Below are 26255 nucleotides of genomic sequence, written 5' to 3' on the forward strand. Positions count from 1 at the left end.
GGTGAAAAACCTTAAGGGAAAATTCCAAAAGTTGGGAATTCAGGAAATACTCAGGGGAAGATAGTTTTTGTTCAGCCAGTTTAGAAGGTAAATGTTAATTAGTTAGTGATTGCTATGCTTGTGTTCTTTTTTTTTAAATCTTCAAAATGATAGATCTTTTTTATCAATAGAATTTATCCGTTTTACCTTCTTACATAAGATCTTCCTTAGTAAAAATTGGCGGGGGAGGGGTGGGGGCGGAGGCAGATTCAACTTGTAAGCCCTGGGAGCATCTCAGGAATCATCATTCATTCTTCATTGTATAGTTTAATTCATTTGTGAAAGCCAAACAACTAAAGGTTCTATTTAGATACTTGTAGAAGTGGTTTGCTGCCCAATTCACAGGATTGTTAATGAAAAACTAGCTGATCCCTTCCTAACTCAGTATATTAATCAATCAGCGCCATGTATTCATTTAGTAAGCATGGTGCTAGGAAAAATGCGTTATTCCTGGCAGATTAAATATAATCCCACCTTCTTGGTATCATTTGGGTTACCTGATGGTGTGTGATGATTTTAAAGTATGTCCACCAATTCTTTATTCCTCCTTTTAAGAGGTGGAGCTTAATTTCTCTTGTCCCTTGGTGTGAGCTGAACTTACTGACTGACTCCTCAGGAGTAGAACCAAGTGGATGTGCCCGAGTGGGGATTCTGAGAGTAGGTTATAAAAGGCACAGCGGATTCCTCCTTGCTCTGGGTCTCCAATCACTCGCTCTGGGGGAATCCACCTGCCAGCTTGAGGACACTGGGGCCCTAGCCCAACCTTCAGATGATGCCCTGCTGGCATCTTGGCTACCAGCTTGTGAGAGGTCCTGAACCAGAGCCAGCCAGCTCAGTCGTTCCCAGATTCCTGTCCCACAGAAACCGTGAGATGTTTGTTGTTTGAGCTGCCAAGTTTTGGAGTGGTCATTAAGCAGTAGCAGATGACTAACCGCAGGGATAAGACAGAAACCTGGAGGCCTGGGACCTACTACCCGCACCTCCAGCAAATTTCAGGGTGTCAGTGAGCCCCACGAAATTGGATAGAGAAGTATGTGTGTATTATGCATGTGCCTTTCTCTTGGCAAGTATTCAAAGCTTTCATCAGTTTCTAAAAGGAGTCCTTAATCTCTGAAAGACTCTAAATCTGTTTTTATTCAGAGGAAATAGAGCAGCAGGGCCCAGAGAAATAGATAGAAAGATTTCATTGTGGGAAACATCTCTTATATATAAGTAATTGATGTGTATTTGCTGAGGAAACCTGGAATGAATTGGGCTTTAAACAGTGAAAAGAACTTACACAGTCACATGGGACGGTTCTCTTTCAAAATGTGTTTGGTTGTTGTAGATCAGGGCTGGGCAGACTATAGCCAGCAGGACAAGTTCAAGATCCCCCCACTCCCTTGCTTTTGTGAATAAAATTTTATTGAAGCATAGCTACGTGCATTTGTATAAACAATGTCTAAGGCTGCTCTTGCCGTATAAGAGCAGAGTCGAGTTGTTGTGACAGATGTCCCACAAGACTAAAACATTTATTATCTGACCCTTTATGAAAAAGTTTGCTGATCTTTACTTTTGAATGCTGAGATGAGGCTGGCTTTCTTGTGGGGTAAAAGTAGTAGCTAAGACGCATCTTTCCAACTGATGAGTGAACATACCGCGTGCCATGTAGCAGACTCTGTTACAGGTAGGTAATCTATTAACAGCTACTCTCCGGGCCCCATAGGAGTGATTATCATCCTGGTCTAAGGAAGAAGTGGCTATCTGGACAGGCTCCTGGAGAAATGAGGTTTGTAGAACAGAGGTCACGGGTTAATGATGCTGGATCAGAGGTGAACACCCCAGGGTGTTGAACTGCTCAAAGTGGCTCTTTAGCTATAAGGGGTATAAGTAGGAGAGCGTGCTGTAATTTGTTACTATAAAGCTCTTGCTTCCCCTGTATTTATCTCGATGACTTGACATCTTTCTTTTTTCCCCCCAAAATTTCATAAATGATCTATAAATGATGCATACTTTATTTTGAAATAAGAGGCTTGAGGGCTAGATTCTAGACTATTTCCATTCTGTTTTGTATAGTATCCTGAACTCTCTTGTCACTAAGAGTTGCTGATTGATTCTTCCAGATAAAAGTGATATTCCCTTTAGTACTGGGCTTTATTCTGGAACTTCAGGTTAGATTCTGTTTCCTTGAAGTTAACTTCCTGGAAACAGCTGGTTTTGCTTTGTACTTTTGGTTTCCTGTGCTAAATGTTTATTCTTTAATGTCTAAGACATTTCTCAAGCTTTAATAATATCCAGTTTAGAAAAAATCTCAAAAGGAAATGGCACACAGTAGTATGTGTCAGCGTTCTGTACAGTCTTTTTGTCTTATTTCTGCTGACTGTGACGGCCCAGGTGCTCTACCTCCAGCTTGACACCTGCCATGCCGTTGTGTGTACTAACATCGACCTCATGCGAACACTGGCTAATGTCCTTAGCAGGAAAGAGCAGTTACCAGATTCATGCATCTGTATTCAAAGCCAGTTGTTGAAGAGTTCTGTCTATATGGCGGTTATGCCGGTGAAAGAGTATTTGTTTTCTTACATCTTAAACTTCGGTGAGGGAGCCAGTCTCTCAGAGTACTTTAGCTAATTTCCTAGGAGTTCTTACCAAACTTATAATCTAATAAATTACCTTTTGTTACGAACTGTTTTGAATTTATAGAAGAGTTAAAGATGGGACTTCCCTGGTGGTCCAGTGGTTAATACTCTGCTCCCGATGCAGGGGGCATGGATTCGATTCCTGGTTGGGGAACTAAAATCCCGCAAGCCACACGGCATGGCTGAAAAAAAAAAAAAGAAAAGTTAGAGAATAATGAACTTCCTTTTTCTTATTCCCAGTTTTTAATAAACTTTACCATTGCCATATTTGTTATAGATAGATAGGTAATTTTTGAAAATAAGATATAATACAGTTGAAGCTTCCTCTGAATCCGCCTTCTTTCATTTTCCCCAGAGAAAAGGTGAGTTCTGAAATTTGGTGTTTACCACTGTCATGCATACTTTTATAAATAAGCTTATATGCTGTTGATCACCATTCATATTTTTACAAAATATGTGTACTTTTGACTTCTACTAAATATAAATATTAAGACTAATACTATTCATTTGTGTGTTTTTAAATGCCATGTAAATGGTGTCAGGTTGTATGTATTCTTTTGCAACTTGCTTTTTTCACTTAACATTGTGTTTTTAAGGCTTTTCCATGTTGAAACTTATATTCGTTTATTTTAACTATGGTAAAATATTCCTTTGTTAGAATATAGCACAACTTATTTATCTGTTATCCTTTCAGTGGACATTTAAGTTGTTTTCAGTTTTTTTCATTACAAATAATGCAGCTTTGAGCATTCTTATTCATATGTCTTATTAATATACATGAGCTTTTCTCTTCTTTACACTAAGAAGTGGAATGATTGGGTCTTAGAGTATGTTTTCAGTACTATTAGCTAATTCCAAGTAGCTGTCCAAAGTAGCTACTCAAATTTACACTCACAACAGCATCATAAGCATTCCTGTTGTTTCACATCATGGTCAACACTTTTTAATTTTGCCAGTTTTGGTATTTCATTATTATAAATAGTACTTTCCTAATTACTAGTGTGATTGAGCACTGACTTTATTTTCAAACTTTTACTCTTTAACATTGTGTTGGTGATATTAGCTAATGCAATTAAACAAGAGAAAGCAATTATAGTCATAAGAATTAGAAAGGAAGAAATAAAATTCTTAGAGGGTGATATGATTCAATATCAAGGAAATCCAAAAGTATCCAGGAAAAAACAACTGCAGACAATAAAACAATTTATTAAGTTAGCAAGTTATGTAGAGGTTGTTGTTTTTTAGTATACAATCAAAAATCACTTAGAATGTATTGTGAAAGGGAATACCCCACTTATAATAAATAGCAAGAGAGAGAGGGGATACGTAAACTTAACAAGAAATGTCCAAAACTTGTATGAGGAAAATTGTAAAAGAAAGAGACCACAAAAGTTGCCATAAACAAAAAGTTTTCTTATCTTTTGGATAAGAAAGCTAAAAATCATAAAAATTCCAGTTATCCCTGAATTAATATATAAACCCAATAAAATAAAATAATAGAAATACCATCAGACTTTGTTTTGTTTTCAGCCAGACAAGTTGATTTACAAAATTCACTTGGAAACAAATGAAATTAGTCAGGGGAACCCTGAAAAATAAAAGAAATCAGGGGAGAGACTAGACCTATCAGCTATTAAAGTGTATTAAGCTACTGTATGTGGGTAGGCCCGTGAGCCATGGCCGCTGAGCCTGCGCGTCCGGAGCCTGTGCTCCGCAACGGGAGAGGCCACAACAGTGAGAGGCCCGCGTACCGCAAAAAAAAAAAAAAAATAGTATGGGACTGACCCATGAATGGACAGACCATTGGAATTCAGTAGAAATAGACCTGATCTCATATGGAAATAGAATATATATAATAAAGGTGGCCTCTCAAATCAGGAAATACAGAATTTATAATAATTTGTGTTGGGATAATGGGACAGATACAAGGGAAAAGAGAAAATTTTGATCTTCACATCCTGCACTATATACATTCCAAATGGATCAGAGGTTTTAAAAAAAATATGAGTTAATTCTTCCATCACCTTGGAGTGCGGCAAATTTTTCTATGACTCAAAATCTAGAAGCAATAAGGAGAAAGAATGATGAATTTGATTACATTAACAAAAATAACTTTTGAACAACAAAAGAGCATCGTAAGGTAAAAAAGAATAACTATGAAAACTCTTTGTAAATTAAACCACAGACAAAGGCTAACAACCTTAATGTATGAAAATCTACATAGAAGAAGGCTAACAACCCTATAGAAAAATGGACTAAAGATATTCACACATATTTCATAGGGACAGAAATGCAAAGAACTCTTAAACATATAAAAAGGTGTTCAGTCTCACTCCTGATAAAATAAATGCAAGATAAAACTCCTCTGAGTTTTATTAGATTGGCAAAAATCCAAAAGTTTGGCAACATGTTTTCCAGATGAAACTGTGGGAAATGAGAAATCTCATACAATGCTGGAATGCAAAATGGTACAATCCTGATGCAGGAGAACGTGACAAAGTTACAAGTGCATTTCCTTTTTGTTGCAGCAATCCCACTTATAGAAATTTATTCCAATGACACATTGGCCAAAAATGAAAGGACATATATACACAAGACTACTCAATGTAGTACTATTTGTACTGTTAGTAACATGAATGAATGAATGAAAGAAATAAAGAAATAACCTAAATGCTCATCCATATGTGATGCATTCTTTTTTTAAAAATTTATTTATTTAATTAATTTATTTTTGGCTGCGTTGGGTCTTCGTTGCTGCACCTGGGCTTTCTCTAGTTGTGGTGAGCGGGGGCTACTCTTTGTTGTGGTGCACGGGCTTCTCATTGCAGTGGCTTCTCTTGTTCTGGTGCATGGGCTCTAGGCACGCAGGCTTCCGTAGCTGTGGTGCACAGGCTCAGTAGTTGTGGCTTGCGGGCTCTAGAGAGCAGGCTCAGTAGTTGTGGTGCACGGGCTTAGTTGCTCCGCGGCACGTGGGATCTTCCCGGACCAGGGCTCAAACCCGTGTCCCCTGCATTGGCAGGTGGACTCCTAACCACTGCGCCACCAGGAAAGTACCTGCATTCTTGCAATTAAGAACCATACGACTGTAAAATGTGAGGAAACTTTTTGGTGAAGAAAAGTATGTACAGTATGCTCTGGTGAAGAAAATTGTATATAGTATTCTATCATTTATTGAAGAATGGTTAGAATATGAATATATTTGCTTATATTTTAAAAAGTCAAAGGGCAAAACATAAAAACCTTAAATAACATATAAAAGGAGGAAGAGAAGAGGGTGCGTAGAGTAAGGATAGAAGTTAGAATTTTAAAAATCTACCAGATTTCATAGATTTTGTGCACATATTTTACATAATTAGAAGACAAAATACAATTTTAAAAAGCCATCCCTAAAAATCCATGGGTGGGGGGGCACCTAAGTGCACATATACTGTTGGTAGCATAAACATATGAAGAGGAAGCACTCCAGTGACTTTAAAATACAGTAAGTGGACTGTACGTCTCTCGGGATATATCCTCATGACAAAAGAAACTACAAAAACATCTTAAAGCCTTTTCACTGGTCATATTGTTGGTGATCACGTGGCTGATATACTGAGGCTGTTGTTATATGCACTTTAGGATAAGTCAAACCAGTAATTATGTTGGTGTCATGAGAACTGGGATTTTGGGCAAGGGAGAAAGAAGATATACATGCATGCAGGACTGAAGAGGTTAAAAACCTCTGTAGTCCTGCATTTGAAATAATATATTAAAATGAATACACGATTTAGGTATTTATTTTAAAATTTATTTTATGAAGTATAGTTGATTTACAATGTGTTAATTTCTGCTGTACAGCAAAGTGATTCAGTTATATATATATATATATTCATATTTTTTTCCATTGTGGTTTGTTATAGGATATTGAATATAGTTCCCTGTGCTATACAGTAGGACCTTGGTGTTTATCCATTCTATAGAGAATAGTTTGCATCTGCTAATCCCAAACTCCCAATCCATCCCTCCCCCACCTTCCCCTTCCCTTGGCAACCACAAGTCTGTTCTCTATGTCTGTGAGTCTGTTTCTATTTCATGGATAAGTTTATTTGTGTCATATTTTAGATTGCACATGTAAGTGGTATCCATGATTTAATTTAATCTCAAAAAAAATAACCCTTTTAGCTTTTTTCACTGAAAAGTCTTAAAAATATTGACTAACCTGTGGCAATGCATCCATCAAACCCAGAGTATTTGATCTCTTAGTACCATTTTGCAATAAAAGCAACCAGGACTCCAGCCAGAAGTGATTATTCCAGGTATGTACAGGCAGTGAATGAGAAGAACTTGTAATATCTTGTTCTAACAGAAAAGAAGTTATCAAGTATTATCAGGGCCATGTCAAAAGGATTCAGGAGACAACTTAATTAGGCTTCACTAGCTAAATATGGGTCAATCTGAGTCAATAAAGATCATAGCTTAATAATAAGAATAAAACAATAAATATGTTTAGGTCCATGAGTTCATAATGATACTAAAAAAATAATCAAAAAGAAACTTCATTGGTCATTGCCTTTGGAAGATGCTAGTGAACCACCTCATTGCTTTGAAAAGGGGGAAAGAAAATCTAGCATTTATCCTGCCTTTTCTCTCTGAACTGCACCTCAATGGAACCAAATAGATCATGAGGCAAAGTTTCTTTTTATAGAAGGATTCCAGCCAATAAATGAAAAAGAAATCATAGCATTGGGGTATCACCATTTCCTGACCCATCATGAAATAATGGGACTTGGAAATGGTCATCTATGGATACTAACATCACCAGAAGAAAGGCAGAAAAGGGGAGTTGATTATATGCCTCCTGATAGAAGTATATAACCCTGCCTATGAAGTGATCTTCCCCAAAGCATCAAACCTGGTCAATCAAGTCTCTAGATCCAACACTCAGCTTACAGGAAAGTCAGGAGACAGAAACATGTTAAATTATACCATCAGGTTGTAATCAGAAGAATCCCAACTGGGAAACTCTACAAGGCAAAACAACCCGGTTTCTTTAACAAAAAACTAGCAAAGGAAAAAAAAAACAGAGGGGCGAACCTGTTGATTAAAAGGAACATATGACTTATCAAACAGTTGTAATATATGGACTGTATGTGGACCTCAATTTAAACAAACTGAAAAAAGAATCTTAAAATAGTTGAGGAGGGACTTCCCTGGAGGTCCAGTGGTTAAGACTTTGCCTTCCAGCGCAGGTTCAATAACTGGTTGGGGAGCTACGATCCCACATGCCTCGGGGCCAAAAAACCAAAAACATAAAACAGAAGCAAATTCAATAAAGACTTTAAAAATGGTCCACATCAAAAAACCTTTAAAAAAAATAGTTGAGGAGATGTGAACATTTGATGAGATGGAAAAATTATTGTTAGGTTTTTTCAGGTATGATAATATTATGGTTATGCTAGTATAAAATGAGTTCCTAACTTTTAGCGTACATATTGAAGTATTTACAGATGATATGATAGCGTTTGTAAAATTTGCTTTAAAAAAAATCCAGGGGCTGAAGGTATTTGGTGGGGAATATAGCTGAAATAAAATTAGCCATGAATTGGTAATGTTAAAGCTGGCTGATGGGGGTATGGGTGTTTATTACACTCTTCTCTCTACTTTTGTATATCTTTTGAATTTTGGGCAAAAAAAATCTTCTTTTAAATTTAGGTGAAATGATTTTCATTGAGAAACAGAGGTAGTTTACCATAGGCTTCTGCCTATTCGTTTATCAATCCATCCTTCTAGAAAACAATCATTAATGAAGGAGGTCTTGTTCTTAATGTGGTCTTCCCACAGCAGCACTGGGTAACCTGTACTTGAATTGAGAATCAGCTTGCCATTCTGCAACTAGATCTAGAGTATACACTACTACTTTATTCCCCTTGAAAAATGAGAATAAAATAATGTTTTAAAATATTCTATCATGCCTTAGAAAACCATTAATGGGCCTTACAAAAGAGAGTGAAAAAAGTCTCTTCTCACTTATAAATGGGTATATTCCAAAAGCTTCTTTCTAAGGCAGTTCCTTAGAACTAGAAGTATGTTTCTCACAGAATTAATGTTATAAATATCAGATAGGTTTCCAGTCCAGTCCACAAAAATCTATTAATCCATAATATAGTATAATCTGCAAAACTGACAGAATAGTAAGGGTTCAGTACAGGCAAAAATTACATCATTTTTCTAGGAAAACACTTTTTTTTTGTATGAAGTATGTTCATTTACAATATATGTTACTTTCAGGTGTACAGAACAGTGATTCAGTATTTTTGTAGCTTGTATTCTGTTATAAGTTATTACAAGATAATGGCTATAATTCCCTGTGCTATACAGTATATCCTTGTTGCTTATCTATTTTATACATAGAAGTTTGCATCTGTTAATCCCATCCCCTAATTTGCCCCTCCCTCTTCCTTTTCCCCTTTGGTAACCACAACAAGTTTGTTTTCTATATCTGTGAGTCTGTTTCTGTTTTGCATATACATTCACCTGTATTATTATTATTATTATTTTATTTATTTTTTGTGGTACGCGGGCCTCTCACTGTTGTGGCCTCTCCCGTTGCGGAGCACAGCCTCCGGACATGCAGGCTCAGCGGCCATGGCTCACGGGCCCAGCCGCTCCGCAGCTTGTGGGATCTTCCCGGACCGGGGCATGAACCCGCGTCCCCTACATTGGCAGGTGGACTCTCAACCACTGCGCCACCAGGGAAGCCCCACCTTTATTATTTTTTACATTGCATATATAAATGATATCATACAGTATTTGTGTTTCTCTGTCTCACTTATTTCACTAAGCATAATATTTTCTGGGTCCATCCATGTTGCTGCAAATGGCAGAGTTTCATTCTTTTTTATGGCTGAGTAATATTCCATTACACACACACACACACACACACACACACACACACACACACACACACACACTCACTCACTCACTCCCTCCCTCCCTCCCTGCATCTTCTTTATTCATTTAGCTGTAGATGGGCACTTGGGTTGCTTCCATGTCCTGGCTATTGTAAATAGTGCTGCTGTGAATATTGGGGTGCATGTGTCTTTTTGAATTAGTGTTTTTGTTTTTTCTGGATACATACCCAGGAGCAGAATTGCTGGATCATACGGTAATTCTATTTTTAGTTTTTTTTTGAAACCTCCATACTGTTCTCCATAGTGGCTGTACCAAGTTACATTCTCACCAGCAGTGTAGGAGGGCTCCCTTTTCTCCACATAGCCTCCCAACATTTGTTATTTGTAGAGTTTTTGATGATGGCCATTCTGACAGGTGTGAGGTGATATCTCATTGTTTGTTTGTTTTTTTAACATCTTTATTGGAGTATAATTGCTTTACAATGGTGTGTTAGTTTCTGCTTTATAACAAAGTGAATCAGTTATACATATGTTCCCATATCTCTTCCCTCTTGCATCTCCCTTCATTGTTGTTTTGATTTGCATTTCTCTAATAATTAGCGAGCTTGAGATACTTTCATCTGTATGTCTGTTTTGGAGAAATGTCTATTCAAGTCTTCTGCCCATTTTTTGATTGGGTAGTTTGTATTCTTGATATTTAATTGTTAGGAAAATACCTTCTTAATTGAATTCAGAACTCCAAAAGATGAGTGACTTTCCTACATCTTTATAATAAGGACTGAGTCTCGTAATACTCCTGGATCATTTAGTTGCCATATGCTTTGAATTTTGGAAACAAAGAACAATAACATTCACATCACCTGTGACTTGGACCTCTCCCATTCTTAAATTAAATACTTGAAACAGCAGAATTTATCTACATATGAATGATCTTAGTGGTAAAAACCTGCCTTTTATGCTTTTTTTCCATATATTATCTCATTTGATATTCACAAGAAACCTTTGAGGTTAAAAGGGCCAATATTATTACCCCTATTTTACAGCTGAAAAGACTGAGGCTCAAAAGAGTAACGGAAAACACTTGGGAGTTGGAGGAACTGGAGTTGAGTCCTGCTCCTTCTGTGAGATCATGTGCATGTCATTTAAACTCTTGAACTTCAGCCTGCTTGTCTGTAAAACGAGTGTAATGAAACCCCATTTTCAATGTTATTATGGAGATTAAATGAACTAATATATTGAAAGTGTCTGATAACATAAGAGATACTATGCAAACTTTCATTCTGCACTGAAGACGAAGATCGTGGTAGGGCTATTTTAATAAATGGTCACCAAGTTGAAAAGCTAGAATGGTAATGAGACTCATCTATATGATACGAGGAAATGGGGAATGTTTAGCTTAGGGAAAAGTTAGGAGAAAGAGTTAGATGTCAGATATTTTCTGAAGGGCTCCGGTTGTGAAGAGATTTCACTTAAAGAACTTCTTTGCAGTGAGTCTCCCTGTTACTGGAGATATTCAAGCCAAGACCGTATAGTCACATGTTAGGAATATTGCAGGGGGGTTTAATTCCTCTCAGGTTTCTACTCTTGGGGATCTATTGTTGAAATATAACAAACTTTTAGAATTGGATTAAGATTCCTGATCACTGATTCCAAGGTCTGAGAAGTACTGAGGATGATAGTCCTGTAATGGAATAAAAATGGCAGAAAATGATTTTTAAAAATTCATTTAGCGAATATTTAGTAAACACTTACCATGTTGCAAGGTGATGTGCTAGGTACGGAGGCATTTTTAAGGAACCATTTCTGGTGTTTCATTGTTTGAACCTATGAGATTCTGTTCTGTTTCCAACCACTCTCTCACCTTTTAAGTGTATCCCGTGTCAGTCTGGATCATTCCAGGTCTGGTAAGAGAGATGATAAAATGTTAACATTGCCCACTACTTATGTTCTTGTTATTCCAACTGATTGAGTTTCCAGTTTTGTTGGAACTTTCCTGCCTAGACTTTAATTCTCCAGGGTGGAGTCAGAATGTGTTGAAATGACCTCCTAAAGAAAAGAAAGGGAAAACAGATCACCTCATACAAAATACGTTTTTGCATCGTAGGCTCTGAGGATAAAGTATGTGGCTAGATGAGTACCGTACCAGAACCTTACTGCTGTTTAAACATAGGGATGAGTGCGTTGTGTGTATTTTGTGTATTTTAAAATTGAGATTTTTGTTTGAACAGTGTCTTTCATTTGGTGTATTTCATGGTGACTTATCATAATAGACTGCTTTAAATCGTCTGAAATAGCAAGACATGAATTTCAACAATGACTTCCCCAAGGCTAGAGAAGTCAGCGGGAGCTGAAACCGCTAGGTAGACAGTTTTGTTTTGTTTTTTTTTTTTTAACTCATATGCAAGTGTAAAACTTTTATGAGGCTGCTTTAATGAGGCCCTTTGGGATTTAGAGTTATTTATCTAAGCTCTTACTAAAAATGAAAACTTTTCTATGTTTAGCCCTGGAAAGCAAAACTGATCCTAACAATACCGTAAGCTGGGAGAATGAATCCTGTTCTGCAGACTGACTCAGAAATAAAGTGCAGGAACTTTGGGGCTAGTGTCTTCAGCACTGATGTGATGGGAATGGGATAGTGACAGCAGAGCCAGTATTTCAAAGTCTCCTTTAACTAAAAAAGTTCAGCTCTACTATGCTGGTAATTTAGGGTGTGATATGACTTATTGAAATGGCTTCCAGCCCAAGAGTCCTGTTTCCCAGAGCACTCCATTGTCTCCATCGGAATTGAGTTGCCCCAGGACAGTGTCATCTGGTACAAGGTCTGTGAGCCCTTTTCATTTATGGCATCTGCACTTGTTGAAGTCTTTGACTTCTGCCCTCCCATGCTGAGAAGTGGGACATAGGAGAGAGGTTGTTTCCAAGGTTAATGTGCCCAAATCACTCGTACGTAACCCAGCGGAAGAACTGAAGCTGCCGCAGGAAAAACTTTGCAATCGTAAAACTTGCTCAGCTTCTTCGTAGGTATCTTCTGGTTTGATGAGTCTGGGTACTGCAGTGAATCTGTTCTCAGACAGACACTGGGAGTTCAGATTTTAAAATATCTGTGATGCAGTACAATTATGGGGAATGAGGACATTGTGAGGGGAGAAAGCAAATGTTACAAAGCCAGGGGCGAGATCTTTTGCAGACTTTAAGAGCTTATCAGAGTCAATTTAGCTTGGGTGTGTCCAGTCCAGTTGGCAGAAATTTTAAGAAGAGAAAGTGGGCAGATAAATGGATGAATCCATGGATAGAAAGGTAGGGTAGAGAGATGGATAGACAGATAAAGCTTATTGTTGATAATATGATTGTTGGTGGATAGGTTTCTGTGCTAAAGAATGAGTAAAAACAGTTGGACAAACAGACACATCTGAGTGAGAGCATGGTGACAAATGCAGAATTTTGAAGACGTGTATGAACTGACCACAAATGAAAACCTGTAGGCAGTGAGCAATTTTGGATTATCTTTAAGGATCTCTCTTCAACAATTAACCTTAATAGTACTAACGTAAGTCACTGGAAGTAGTATATCACTTAGTGGAATCTGGGAACTTCTGAGTTTCCACCTCTGATTCTGAGACAATAAAGAGAAGAATAAGGGTGTGAAACACACAGATGATATTTCTAAGGAGGGAAGCACAGGACCTCCAGCTGGCAATTACGGTGCAGCGTATGGAGGTGACAGAAGGCAAACACCAAGAGAGAGGCTGATGGCAGAAATGTTGGCTGAAGTCCAGAGGTAGAGGCAGTACAAGCATGAAAATTTAAACAGGTCGGGGAAATGTCAAAATGCACTTAAGTTTAGGAACTTCTATTCTGGAAGAATCTCAAAGCAGTTGCAGATGGGAGGAAGACTGTGTGTACACTTGGTTTTAACTCTTCAACTTGAGCAGCTGTGTTAACAGTTGAGTTGCTAGGCACTGTCAGGAATAGACTATTTTAATTTTGGAGAAACCCAACTGTTAAAACAGCTGTTTGGTCTGATTAGACTTAAGCTGGCTCTGCTTAGGTAACACAACCTAGTGGGATCATAGCACCAGGCAGATTGGCTGTTACTGTGATTTTATTGGACATAACAAAAAGACGAACGGATGCTAGGTTGATTGCGAGGTCGGACACTGACTTTCCGAAGAAACCACACTCTCTTGTTTATTTTGGCAAAGTGCAAAAGCAACTATCATGGGCTTTTACCTTCCAAGTTCCAAGTTCATGGAAATTACCTGAAGTAATTTTGCCTTATGTTCCTTGGATGCAAGCTTTTTGTTCCTGGCACTTAAAAAAAAAAGTCTCCCTAGTTTTTTCTTTTTTTTTGCAGTACGCAGACCTGTCACTGTTGTGGCCTCTTCCGTTGCGGAGCACAGGCTCTGGACGCGCAGGCTCAGTGGCCACGGCTCACGAGCCCAGCTGCTCCGCGGCATGTGGGACCTTCCCAGACCGGGGCACGAACCCATGTCCCCTGCATCGGCAGGCGGACTCTCAACCACTGCACCACCAGGGAAGCCCTGTCTCCCTAGTTTTATTCACATCTCCTAATAATACATAATATACCTGCTCAAGTCACCTCAAGCAGTCAGTCATTTGTATATTTATTTTGTATTCTTTGTTTTCTAAGCAAAAAATGCCGTTAATAGCAACCAACAAGTTTGTCAATTTGCAGGCAACAGATTTTTAATGTCTAGAGCAACTTGAATGACATCACTGACAGTGATGAAAATCTTGGATTCCAAATTTACCATCTCAAGTACTTTTTTTCATGGAAAAGATGGCTGATAAGGTTAGTTTCAGTAAATTTTAAAGTTAAAGGTTTAAAGTACTTGTAAGATGATTTGGTTGATTTCTTGCATAAAAACTAATTTTACTTTATGTAATGTTAATATATATTTTAAACATTCAAAGATAGGTTTCATTTCATATATTTTCAAAATGAAAATAGCTTGACTTTTTATATGATCACCAAAATAGTCACATTCATTGTAAACATTTGAAACAATACAGGAAAATATAGTATAAGAGAGCAAGCAGAATTCTTATAATTTCAGTCCCCATAGGAAACTGCTATTAACATTTTGGCACTCTTCCTTGTATATACCTCTTTATGTACATTACACAAAAAGATATGGTTAGAAGATTTAGTTTTATATAAATTAATTTAAGCTATATTATTGTTCTTTATTCTTCTTTTGCTTTGTTTTTAACTTGTCAAAATAGTGTGACTATCTTTCCATGTCAGTGTAGATCTGCAGTCATCATTTAGGTCTTCATTTTTGGGGGTTTCATATTTTGAAGTAGTGACTTATTTTTGCTAGTTTCTAAATTTCAATGTTGTAAGTAATTAGAAAGCAGATTTGAAGATGATGCTTGGGATGTTAATAAGAGATAAACTTAGGTATCAAAAGTATACTTTCACTGAAAATATATGTTTCTTTCACTAACTAAAGCAAGTTTACAGGTTTCGAAAGTTTGTATGAGTAAGTTAACAAAAAACCCTAAAATAAACAAATGGGACCTAATTAAACTTAAAGGCTTTTGCACAGCAAAGGAAACCATAAACAAAGTGAAAACACAACCCACAGGATAGGAGAAAATATTTGCAAACAAAGTGACTGACAAGGGATTAATCTCCAAAATACACGAATAGCTCATGCAGTTCAATATCAAACAAACAACTCAATCAAACAATGGACAGGGGAAGATGGTGGAAGAGTAAAACGCGGAGATCACCTTCCTCCCCACAGATACACCAGAAATACATCTACACGTGGAACAACTCCTACAGAACACCTACTGAACGCTGGCAGAAGACCTCAGACCTCCCAAAAGGCAAGAAACTCCCCACGTACCTGGGTAGGGCAAAAGAAAAAAGAATAAACAGAGACAAAAGAATAGGGACGGGACCTGCACCAGTGGGAGGGAGCTGTGAAGGAGGAAAGGTTTCCACACGCTAGAAGCCCCTTCGCGGGTGGAGACTGCGGGTGGTGGAGGGGGAAGTTTTGGAGTCGCGGAGGAGAGCGCAGCAACAGGGTGCGGAGGGAAAAGTGGAGAGATTCCCGCACAGAGGATCAGTGCCGACCTGCACTCACCAGCCTGAGAGGCTTGTCTGCTTACCCGCCTGGGTGGGTGGGGCTGGGAGCTGAGGCTCAGGCTTCGGTTGGATCGCAGGGAGAGGACTGGGGTTGGCGGCGTGAACACAGCCTGCAGGGGGTTAGTGCACCATGGCTAGCCAGGAGGGAGTCCGGAGAAAAGTCTGGAACTGACGAAGAGGCAAGAGACTTTTTCTCCCCTCTTTGTTTCCTGGTGCGCGAGGAGAGGGTATTAAGAGCGCTGCTTAAAGGAGCTCCAGAAATGGGCGCGAGCCACGGCTAACAGCGCGGACCCCAGAGACGGGCATGAGACGCTAAGGCTGCTGCTGCAGCCACCAGGAAACCTGTGTGCAAGCACAGGTCACTATCCACACCTTCCTTCCGGGGAGCCTGTGCAGCCCGTCACTGCCAGGGTCCCGGGATCCAGGGACAACTTCCCCAGGAGAACGCATGGCGTGCCTCAGGCTGGTGCAACGTCCCACTGGCCTCTGCTGCTGCAGGCTCACGCCGCATCCGCACCTCTCCCTCCCCCCGGCCTGAGTGAGCCAGAGCCCCCGAAGCAGCTGCTCCTTTAACCCCGTCCTGTCTCAGCGGAAGAACAGACGCCCTCCGGCGACCTACATGCAGAGGCGGGGCCAAATACAAAGCTGAGCCTTGGGAGCTATGAGAACAAAGAACAGAAAGGGAAATCTCTCCCAGCAGCCTCAGGAGCAGCAGATTAAACCTCCACAATCAACTTGATGTATGCATCTGTGGAATACATGAATAGACAACGAATCATTCCAAATTCCAATGGAATATTACTCAGCCATAAAAAGAAACGTAATTGAGCTATTTGTAATGAGGTGGATAGACCTAGAGTCTGTCATACAGAGTGAAGTAAGTCAGAAAGAGAAAGACAAATACCGTATGCTAACACATATATATGGAATTTAAGAAAAAAAAAATGTCATGAAGAACCTAGTGGTAAGACAGTAGTAAAGACACAGATCTACTAGAGAATGGACTTGAGGATATGGGGAAGAGGAAGGGGAAGGTGTGACAAAGTGAAAGAGTGGCATGGACATATAAACACTACCAAAGGTAAAATAGATAGCTAGTGGGAAGTAGCCGCACAGCACAGGGAGATCAGCTCCGTGCTTTGTGACCACCTAGAGGGGTGGGATAGGGAGGGTGGGAGGGAGGGAGACGTAAGAGGAAAGAGATATGGGAACATATGTATATGTATAACTGATTCACTTTGTTATAAAGCTGAAACTAACACACCATTGTAAAGCAATTATACTCCAATAAAGTTGTAAAAAAAAAAATGAGCAGAAGATCTAAATAGACATTTCTCCAGAGAAGACATATAGGTGGCCAAGAGGCATATGAAAAGATGCTCAGCATCACTAATTATTAGAGAAATGCAAATCAAAACTACAGTGAGGTATCACTTCACCCCGGTCTGAATGACCATCATCAAAAAGTCTACAAACAATAAATGCCAGAGACTGTGTGGAGAAAAGGGAACCCTCCTGCACTGTTGGTGGGAATATAAATTGGTGCAGCCACTATGGAGAACAGTATGGAGGTTTCCAAAAAAAACTAAAAATAGAATTACTGTATGATCCAGCAATTCTGCTCCTGGGTATGTATCCAGAAAAAACAAAAACACTAATTCAAAAAGACACATGCACCCCAATGTAATAACAGCACTATTTACAATAGCCAGGACATGGAAGCAACCTAAATGTCCATTGACAGAGGAGTGGATAAAGAAGATGTGGTGCATATATACAATAGAATATTACTCAGCCATTGAAAAGAATGAAATAATGCCATTTGCAGCAACATGGATGGACTTAGAGATTATCATACTAAGTGAAGTAAGACAGAGAAGAGACAAATATCATATGATGTCACTTATATGTGGAATCTAAAAAGATGATACAAATGAACTTATTTACAAAACAGAAACGGACTCACAGAAAATATGTAGAAAACAAACTTATGGTTACCAAAGGAGAAAGGTTGTGGGGAGGGATAAATAGGAGTTTGCGTTTAACATATACACACTACTATATACAAAATAGACAATCAACAACTGTATAGCACAGGGAACTCTACTCAGTATTCTGTAATAACCTAAATGGGAAAAGAATCTTAAAAAGAATGAATGTAAGTATATGCATAACTGAGCCACTTTGCTGTACACCTGAAACTAATACAACATTGTAAATCAGCTATACCCCAATATAAAATAAAAAGTAAGTAAAAAGTAATAATAATTTAACAAAAAAAACTTTGGTTATAAATGAAATATTTTTGTTATTTTAAAGTAAAGTATTAAACAAAAGCTTTTCTGGTTGGACCATCAAGAAGCATTGTGTTGCTATCTTCCTGTTTCTTAGGCTACAAAATGCAAGCTTTCCTCATTTTAACATTCACAGATAATTTCTTATTATAGTATAAATTTGTTCATAGGATGGCAACATTTTTCTATTCACATTGTGTTGTATTGCTGTTAAAAAAAAAAAAAGACAAGTTAGCTTTTGTAGCTCCCCTAATGTCAGTAAATTCAGGTGCTTAACTGCCTTTCATCAGCTCCTGAGAATAACTGGAAAACCTTTCTAGAATACTGATTTCTTGAGTATCCCATATTTAATACCCCATTCCCACCCCCACTTACACACACATTTATGCAGGGATGGTTACCCACATTTTCAGTGTCTTTTTCATACTATGGTCCCAGATATTGAAAATAGCCTCTCCAAAATGAACAGAATGTAAAATAGTGAAAGCCAGTTATCAGAGATAGCTCATTTGAAGCGTATGGTGGCAAGGAAAGGGAAACTATACATTTAATAATTAAAAAAAAATTGTGGCCTTTGGGGGTTTCAGTGAAATTGCTCTCAGGTTCCAAAAGCTTTCATTTAACAAGATTTCTTTCTGCCTTGGAAAAATTTAGTCAAACATTTCCCTCTTTGACTCGAGGTGCTCACCTAGGGGATACTTCTTAATCCATAAAACCTTTGAATAGAACTTTGGAGTATACTTGCCAGTCTCCATAATCACATCTCTTTAGGGTCCGCTAATGGGTAAATGATAGATATAAAATTTAGGAGACTCTGTGGCCTGACCTGGTAGATCTTACGGTTTATATTCATTTTATTAAGGTACAGAAGAGTCAAATTGTTACGGGGGAATTGAATTTAAGTTGGTAGAAGTGAATTTTCTCTATGCAAGATAACTTGGACATTGATTCTCTGACCTTACCTGAAATGGGTGTGGCCATCTGGGCTTTCACGTTACCAGAGTTACTTTGACATGTGTAAGTTAGTGATCTTGACATTTGGATTCTCATCTCTCCTCATAGAGGGACAGAATTTTTAGTCATCAGGATGTATCTTCTGATGAATCAGAGAGAGCCACTTGTGATGTAGGGTCATGCAGTCCAGTTACTAATAGCTGGGATACCAAGATTGACCAGGCCTGATTCATCTGAATGAGTTACACCATGGCCAGCTGCCCTCTCGTGAAGGAAGAGTGTCTGGATTTTCAAGAGAAGGCCATCTGAGAGTGGACTTAGGAAGAGTTATAAAGAGTAGTCAGGGACGCTGAAGATGATGGTATTCAGTAAAGGCAGGGGAGAGGAGGGGTGGATGGTGCAAACCACCAGGAAACACCCCTTCTGAAGCCACAGGCTGTTACAGCTCCGATAGATCATCTCTCTCTTCTCTGCTGAGACCAAATGCGTTTTCACTGAACATCTCAACACGGTCACTGCCAACCGATTTGAATTGAGAAATGAAGATAACCTGTTTGTTATACCAGGTCTAGGAAATATACCAGGTCTAGGAAATAATAAAAGAAGAAGTCTTAATCCATTGCTTTGTACTTCATGCATCATAAGCACTTTTCCATCCACATTGGCAAAGGACTTAAACTGTGGGACAGAGTAGGTAGTGTAGATCAATGGACGTGTTGGCTGCGGTGGCACCTGATGGCACAGGGAAGCTAGGGAGCCCCAGTGTGAGGTTTATTTATGAGAATGTCATCAGAGTGGACCTAATTTATTACATCCCAACCTCATACATTGACTTCAGTTACTCAGGAAAGTGGTTAAAGGATTGGAAATGCATTTCTCAGTCTCCTTTTCAACTAACTTCCTCTGGTAATGGATTGAGATACAAATGTGAGCCAGGAGACTTTCTCTTTAAAATGCTTCAAAATTTTTTTCTAACTGGTTATACTTACTAAAATATGCTAACACAAATACAATGATGTATAATTAGTTGGAACTTTTAAAATATGTTATCAAATATGGTAAATTAGAAATCAGATTTTGACCTAAAAAACAGTGGTTCTTATGCTGAGGTCCATGAATCTTAAAAACATGCTAAGTGAAAGAAGCCAGGAAAAATAAGTTCATATATTGTATGATTCCATATATATATGAAAGGACGGCATGAATGGGCTTGGGGAATTCGGTGGTCTGAGAAACAATCAAAATTCTGTGCAAAATTTTCTTTGTATAAATAAACACCTTTGAGGGCTTTCTTGGCGGTGCAGTAGTTGAGAGTCTGCCTGCCGATGCAGGGGACACGGGTTCGTGCCCCGGTCCGGGAAGATCCCACGTGCCGCACAGCGGCTGGGCCCATGAGCCGTGGCCGCTGAGCCTGCGTGTCTGGAGCCTGTGCTCCGCAGCGGGGGAGGCCACAACAGAGAGAGGCCTGCGTACCGCAAAAAATAAAAATAAAAAATAAAAAAAACACCGTTGTAGGGAGAGACTTCATAGTTTTAATCATATTATCACAGAAACCTGTGACGTTCAAATGGTTTGGAAATCGCTACTTGAAAGCCTTTCAAAAAATGAATTTGTATCCTTTGTGCTCCTTTTATAAATATGCAGTAGTTCTTTCTATCACAATGGTTTCTGCCCTCTGCCTGTGATTTTTAAAGATTTTTTGTTTATTAACAATACCATTAAAAAAAAATAAAACCCTTAGGGCTTATGAGTTTGTTGTAGTTTCTTAGATTTTTCTGGAAAGTTTCTTTTTTATAGATTTGTTTTTTACACTTATGCCATTAACACATCTTGACTTTAATTTTGAATATGGTATAAGTTTTTAAATTTATTTTCTTCCAAATATCCTTTTGTATACTTGACATTTTCTACAGTTTCAAAAAATCTGAAGGACTAACTGGCCTCTTTAGATGGACTTCTTTAAATTATGACATCTCTAATGATATTACTTCTAATTATGAAGTTTCTGGCAGGCATGTTCGTAGGGTCAGTTCTCTTCTTTAGTGATAAGGATAATGCCAGTCCGATGTTCTCAACAACTGGTATCTTGCAATATTACAGTCATTTACAAAAAGCAAAATCTCTTATTATTTTTTGGCATGAATTAATACACTTAATTTTGAGATTGCCTTGTTGGTATCTTATTTAAGCAGAACCATTTTCCCCGTGCTTTCTGATACATGGGAGAGAGAAAGAAGTTTATATCTCTCTCTTGATAAGCTTATAGGTCTTAGGAGCAAAGTTTGAAAGCCATAGCTTTCAGGAATTGTGTACCAAAATCTCTTCTCTCAAGAGCCCTTTAATTCAAAGAGAGTTGAAGGACTGTTTTGACATTTGTGATTTAAAAAGCTCACTTTTTTCCTGTGATTTTCAAAGAAAACACTGTAATTTCAAAGGAACACTGTTCATCACTTAATGGACCTTATTTTGAAATTTATAAGGAGTAGTTGGTATGTGCATTTTTCAAGTTCTATTTTTACGAATTAGTAGTTTTGAAATATTTAAATATGGTGGAGTTAATACAGCTTATCATAACAGATATGCCAGTACATTTAGTTGTTGCAGAATTTTTTGTTGTTGACAATATAAGAATTTAAAAATTTTTGACTCTTTTTCCAAATTATGTGTTAAATGGTTGTATGTTTTTAATGATTCTAGCACTAAGTTTTGGTCATTTGCCTGATTTGGTATTTTGACAGCTTACATTAATGAGATTATCTTTGTTAAAGCTTTGAAACTGAATTTTAAGAATCTACAGGTATAAACAATATTATATTCCAACATCATTAATAAAGGCTGTTTGCCTTTTTAGGACTGAAGTGTCCGATTCAACTACTAAAATTTGAGAAACTTGAGATTTAAGTTAAATATTTTCAAGTTGAGCTCTTTTATACCGTATTACAGTGTGTTGGACTCTTTTGATATAATTGTAATTTTTGGCAGAGGTGTTATATGATCTCTATTTGTCATTTTTGCCTTTGTTACATTAAATGACCTCTAGGTTTCCTAGAAGACTGTATCACCTTTCTATTTACTCAGGTTCTTTTCTTAATATTGATGGGTGTTTGATTCATTCTCAGTTTCACTATTTTTGTTAGAAGTGATGGAAAGTGACTTTTTTTCTCCTTCTCATTGCCTCTTTAAAAATAGATAGGCCATAGCTGCTTCTCTAGGGAATTTTGTCAAGGCAGAAGTTTAGAAATAAAGATGGTGTGTCCTCTGCTCACATTTGGTCTCTTAGACTAAGGTCACCTGGCTGACAGCTCTGGTCTCCTAGGAAGGCTTTTCCTCTCCCAGTGCTTTAAAAATCACAGAAATAGTTTTCACTTGATATTTAGTTCATTATTCTGTTTGAAGTATCTTGTTGATTTTATAGGTCGAATGTGATTTAGGTCTATGATGTCTTTGTAGGAAATAACAGAAATAATCCAGATTCTGGATGATTAGAATCCTGTTTCTTAAAACGTTTATATCATTAACAGAAATTTGTATTGATATTTGAGCTATGGGTGGATAGTCTCAAGTATCAGCTCTGGCTTAAACTCAACACATGCCCTAAATAATACATAATGAGTTTGGTACTTATATTAAGATAAACTGAATTTTCTCCCTCTTTCCTTCCTGTTCTCATTTCTTTCTTCCTTAATTAGAAAAAAAAAATTTAAAACATTAACTGAAGTTTTGGGGAAAACCTACCCATAGCTGTAACTTTCCAAAACAGCTATTTTCATTTTTCATGTATTACTTTCTCTCTTTCTCTACAGATATGGATGTTTCATGTGATTAAAGTAATGTTTTATGCAATTAAAATTGTAAAGAAAATTTATAAGTCTTAACACTAAAAAAATAAGTCCTGGGCAAATGAAATGTGTACTGAGGAAAAAAAAAAAAAGGATAGGATGAATATTAGGATTTGAGAGCCATATTAGGTCCAGCTGGATTATCTGATGTCAAAAATAAGGCTGTTTAGGGCTTCCCTGGTGGTACAGTGGTTGAGAGTCCACCTGCTGATGCAGGGGACACGGGTTCGTGCCCCGGTCCGGGAGGATCCCACATGCCGCGGAGTGGCTGGGCCCATGAGCCATGGCCGCTGAGCCTGCGCGTCTGGAGCCTGTACTCCGCAACGGGAGAGGCCACAACAGTGAGAGGCCCGTGTACCGCAAAAAAAATTTTTAAAAATTAAAAAAAAATAAGGCTGTTCAAAGTATTAAAAAATGACATGTTCTGAGATATCTAAAATTTATCCCAAAGAGGACTCAGGAGATAGGATTTAGATCAGAGTAAGTAAAATTTTCTTCTCTCATTGCAAAACTTGATAAATATCAGATATATCAGCTTTCAAACTCTAATAATAAAATTTATGTAAAGCAAAAAAATAAATAAAATTTATCCCATTATTTGCCCTTGGGCTTCTCTATTTTTTTGGATAAAATTTATTAAAAAATATCTACTATGCTTTTGCTCTGTTTATGATATAGCAAGAAAAGAATGAGATTTAGGTGGAGAGGAACATGCTTGAGTTTCTTCTCCATCACTTACTTTGTGATCAGTACAACGTTCTTCACCTTTCTGAGCTTCAATAGAAATAAAAATTGTTAAATCACAGAATACTTTAAGATTGGATTGAAAATGCTAGTTTTGGATTTACATGCCATACACATACTTATAGTTACAGAGAAACATGACTAATTAACATGTGTAACTAATAATTGTATTTTTTCTTTGTGACTATGGTTGTCATTTGTGGAATGAATGTCCTTTTTATGTAAATGTTGGTGGTTTGATACATTGGTTAGGTTATGTATAAACTCCAAGATCTTATGAGGAAACTTGGCTTATCCAAGATCACTTGCTGGTGAGTGACAAGGCAGTGCTAATGTATTTTATTTTCTATTTGAGTGTCCTTTTTGATAGGTCACACCGTAGCCACTTAGCAGCATGGTGATACCTTTAAACAGCATTTAAACATTCCTTTGTCTGCACCAGAGATCACATCAACATCATAACATTAACTTGTTTCTGATTATAAAAAATAACACTTGGAAAATAAGAAAGAATAAAATGTAAGAAGCAGGTTATTATATTCCTCTCGTGGAAATAACCGTTTATATTTGTGTTGCCTCCTAATTTTTTTTCTCACTGTAGAACTATTTTCGCTTACTGTGACATAGGTGTATTTTCCCATGTCCATCTTACCACCTTTCTTATTCAAGTTTTAGAATATATATGTAATAAAGTAGCAGCTTAGAAAGAATAAAATAATTTCCTACAGAAAAATGAAGATACTCTTAATCTTTTATGAGCTAAAGAGTTAAAATGCAGAAGAAACAGGCGTTGGCAGATTCCTTTACTAAGGTCCTACTTGTGGTTTGTTTGGAGAGGATAATGCTACTTATGATGTCTTCAGAGATCAGTGTGGTACGATGGGGAGAGAGCAAGGCTTTGAATTCGGGCTCACTTCAGTGAATCCTGGCCCCATCATCCACCAGCTGCATGATGCTGGACCATCACTTAAACTCTCTGACCTCTGTTTTCCTCAACTTTAAAATGGGATGAACATGCCTGCCTTTCAGGGCTGCCGTAGGATTAGACACAGCAACCGTCAATAGAGTGCCTGGCCCGCCATCTGGATGGGTAGGCACAGGTGAGATGATAGTCAGAAGCAACCTAAGGTCTAAGACTTGTCAAATTTAAGCATTCAATATGGAGAGCATGTTACAGCCATAAGCCAAGATATAACTCTGTTCTGAAACGATTTCTTTGTATAATTCACCATTTTCTCTTTCTCTTGCAAAGATGATTACTGCCAAAAGAGGAGAAGAAAATGATGAAAAGTGAAAGTGGCTTCAGTTGATCTCTGATTGGCAGGACCTTTCACTGTGAGCTGCAGCAGCCCCGGTCCAGGTTGTGGTGTTCCCTTCGTCTTGGGGGACACCCTTGCTGACGGTCTGCAGCATGATGAGCCAGGGTTAGGTTTGGGGGTTTCACAGATGAGTCCTCAACGGACATTCACGCTCCAGGCCTCCTCTTGTTGAGGCAAGAGATCCAATTCAGAAAAAGCAAATACCTTTTCAAGACACTGAAAATAATTTCAGAATGAAAATAGCTTTAGTCAGCCCTATTGTGGGTGATAGGGCAGGCGGTATCAATTCTGAAAACTTAAGTTGTTGATTGAACATACAGTAAAAGTGAAAAATCACTATTGCTTTTAGCCACTAAAAAAGTCAATACCTGGGTGTATCTGAGGAACACCACCACCAACCTTATCTTTATTTCCACACTAGCTGTAGAGTTAGAGGAATCCACAGGCCATGGTTGCTCATGTCTCATCTAGGATGAGTCAGAGATGTAGACACAGCCCAGATAAGAATACAAGGAGGGTGGTGGTTAAGGATTGTAATAGCTACAAGTACGGTATTAAGCAAGTAGTTAATTCTCATAAGGGAAACTGGAGGATGTCTCTAAGAACTGTGACCTGAGTGGTTCTTGCAGGATGAACAGAAGTTCACCAGTAAGGATAACAGCCTTCTAGGCCCAGAAGACTGTATGAGCAAGACACAGCATGTGTAGTATATTGCAGTTCAGGGAATGGAAAGTAACCATGTGGTTGTGGGTCCTAAGCAAGGGGGAGGGGAGGATGAGCTTGAAGCCACTGCGCTAGTGCGACACTTGACTTTTACCAAAGACAGCAAGATTTTTACTTCCATGCCAGTGAAATGTCGGGAATGTTATATAGTTGGTAAAAGCAGAAAGAATAACTTAGCCAATCAATAGAAAAGAGTCATTTTTTAAAACATAGAAAAAGCACTCAACTGTGCACCTGCTGAAATAGACCATTTTTTAGGAAAGTGGACAGTGTCCTATCTCAGTCCAGCTAGTAGGCAAATGCTGCAGAGTTAACTCCCCAGCACACGTCAGAGATGTATCAGCCTAAGTAACCTGGTGGACCACACAGCTAAAGCATCTGCTATGGCTCGTCATAGAAAGTATGAAATCCCTTATGCCCTCAACCACTGATGCTCTCTCAACTTGCAGAAGTCACCAGTGGTTCGGTTAAAGGTACCTTTACAGAGAGAGGTTTAAGGAAAGGCAAACGTGTAATTTTAAGAGGAAATATATATTTAAAATACACATATATTACTCTTTCAAAATTAGGACAGTGATAAGAGACACTTTGGTAGGGGCACAGGCAGGAAGTACTCAAGTAAATAGAGTTGATAGCATAAGACCCATGCTCTTCTCAGTACGTTGTATTCTCATAATGCTTTCCTGATTTTCCCTTTACTTTAAGCACTAGATG

General features: G+C 38.2%; 1 protein-coding gene across 2 annotated transcripts in view; it reads left to right on the forward strand.

Annotated features, from left to right (window-relative positions):
- Positions 1-26255, forward strand: part of UBE3D (ubiquitin protein ligase E3D) — a gene marked incomplete at its 5' end in the record, with an annotated part of 323692 nt that overhangs the window by 68084 nt on the left and 229353 nt on the right. The gene's annotated exons all lie outside the window — the stretch shown is intronic.

The sequence above is a fragment of the Leucopleurus acutus genome (assembly GCF_964270905.1).
Source record: "Leucopleurus acutus genome assembly, chromosome: 15".
NCBI classification, from domain to species: domain Eukaryota; kingdom Metazoa; phylum Chordata; class Mammalia; order Artiodactyla; family Delphinidae; genus Leucopleurus; species Leucopleurus acutus.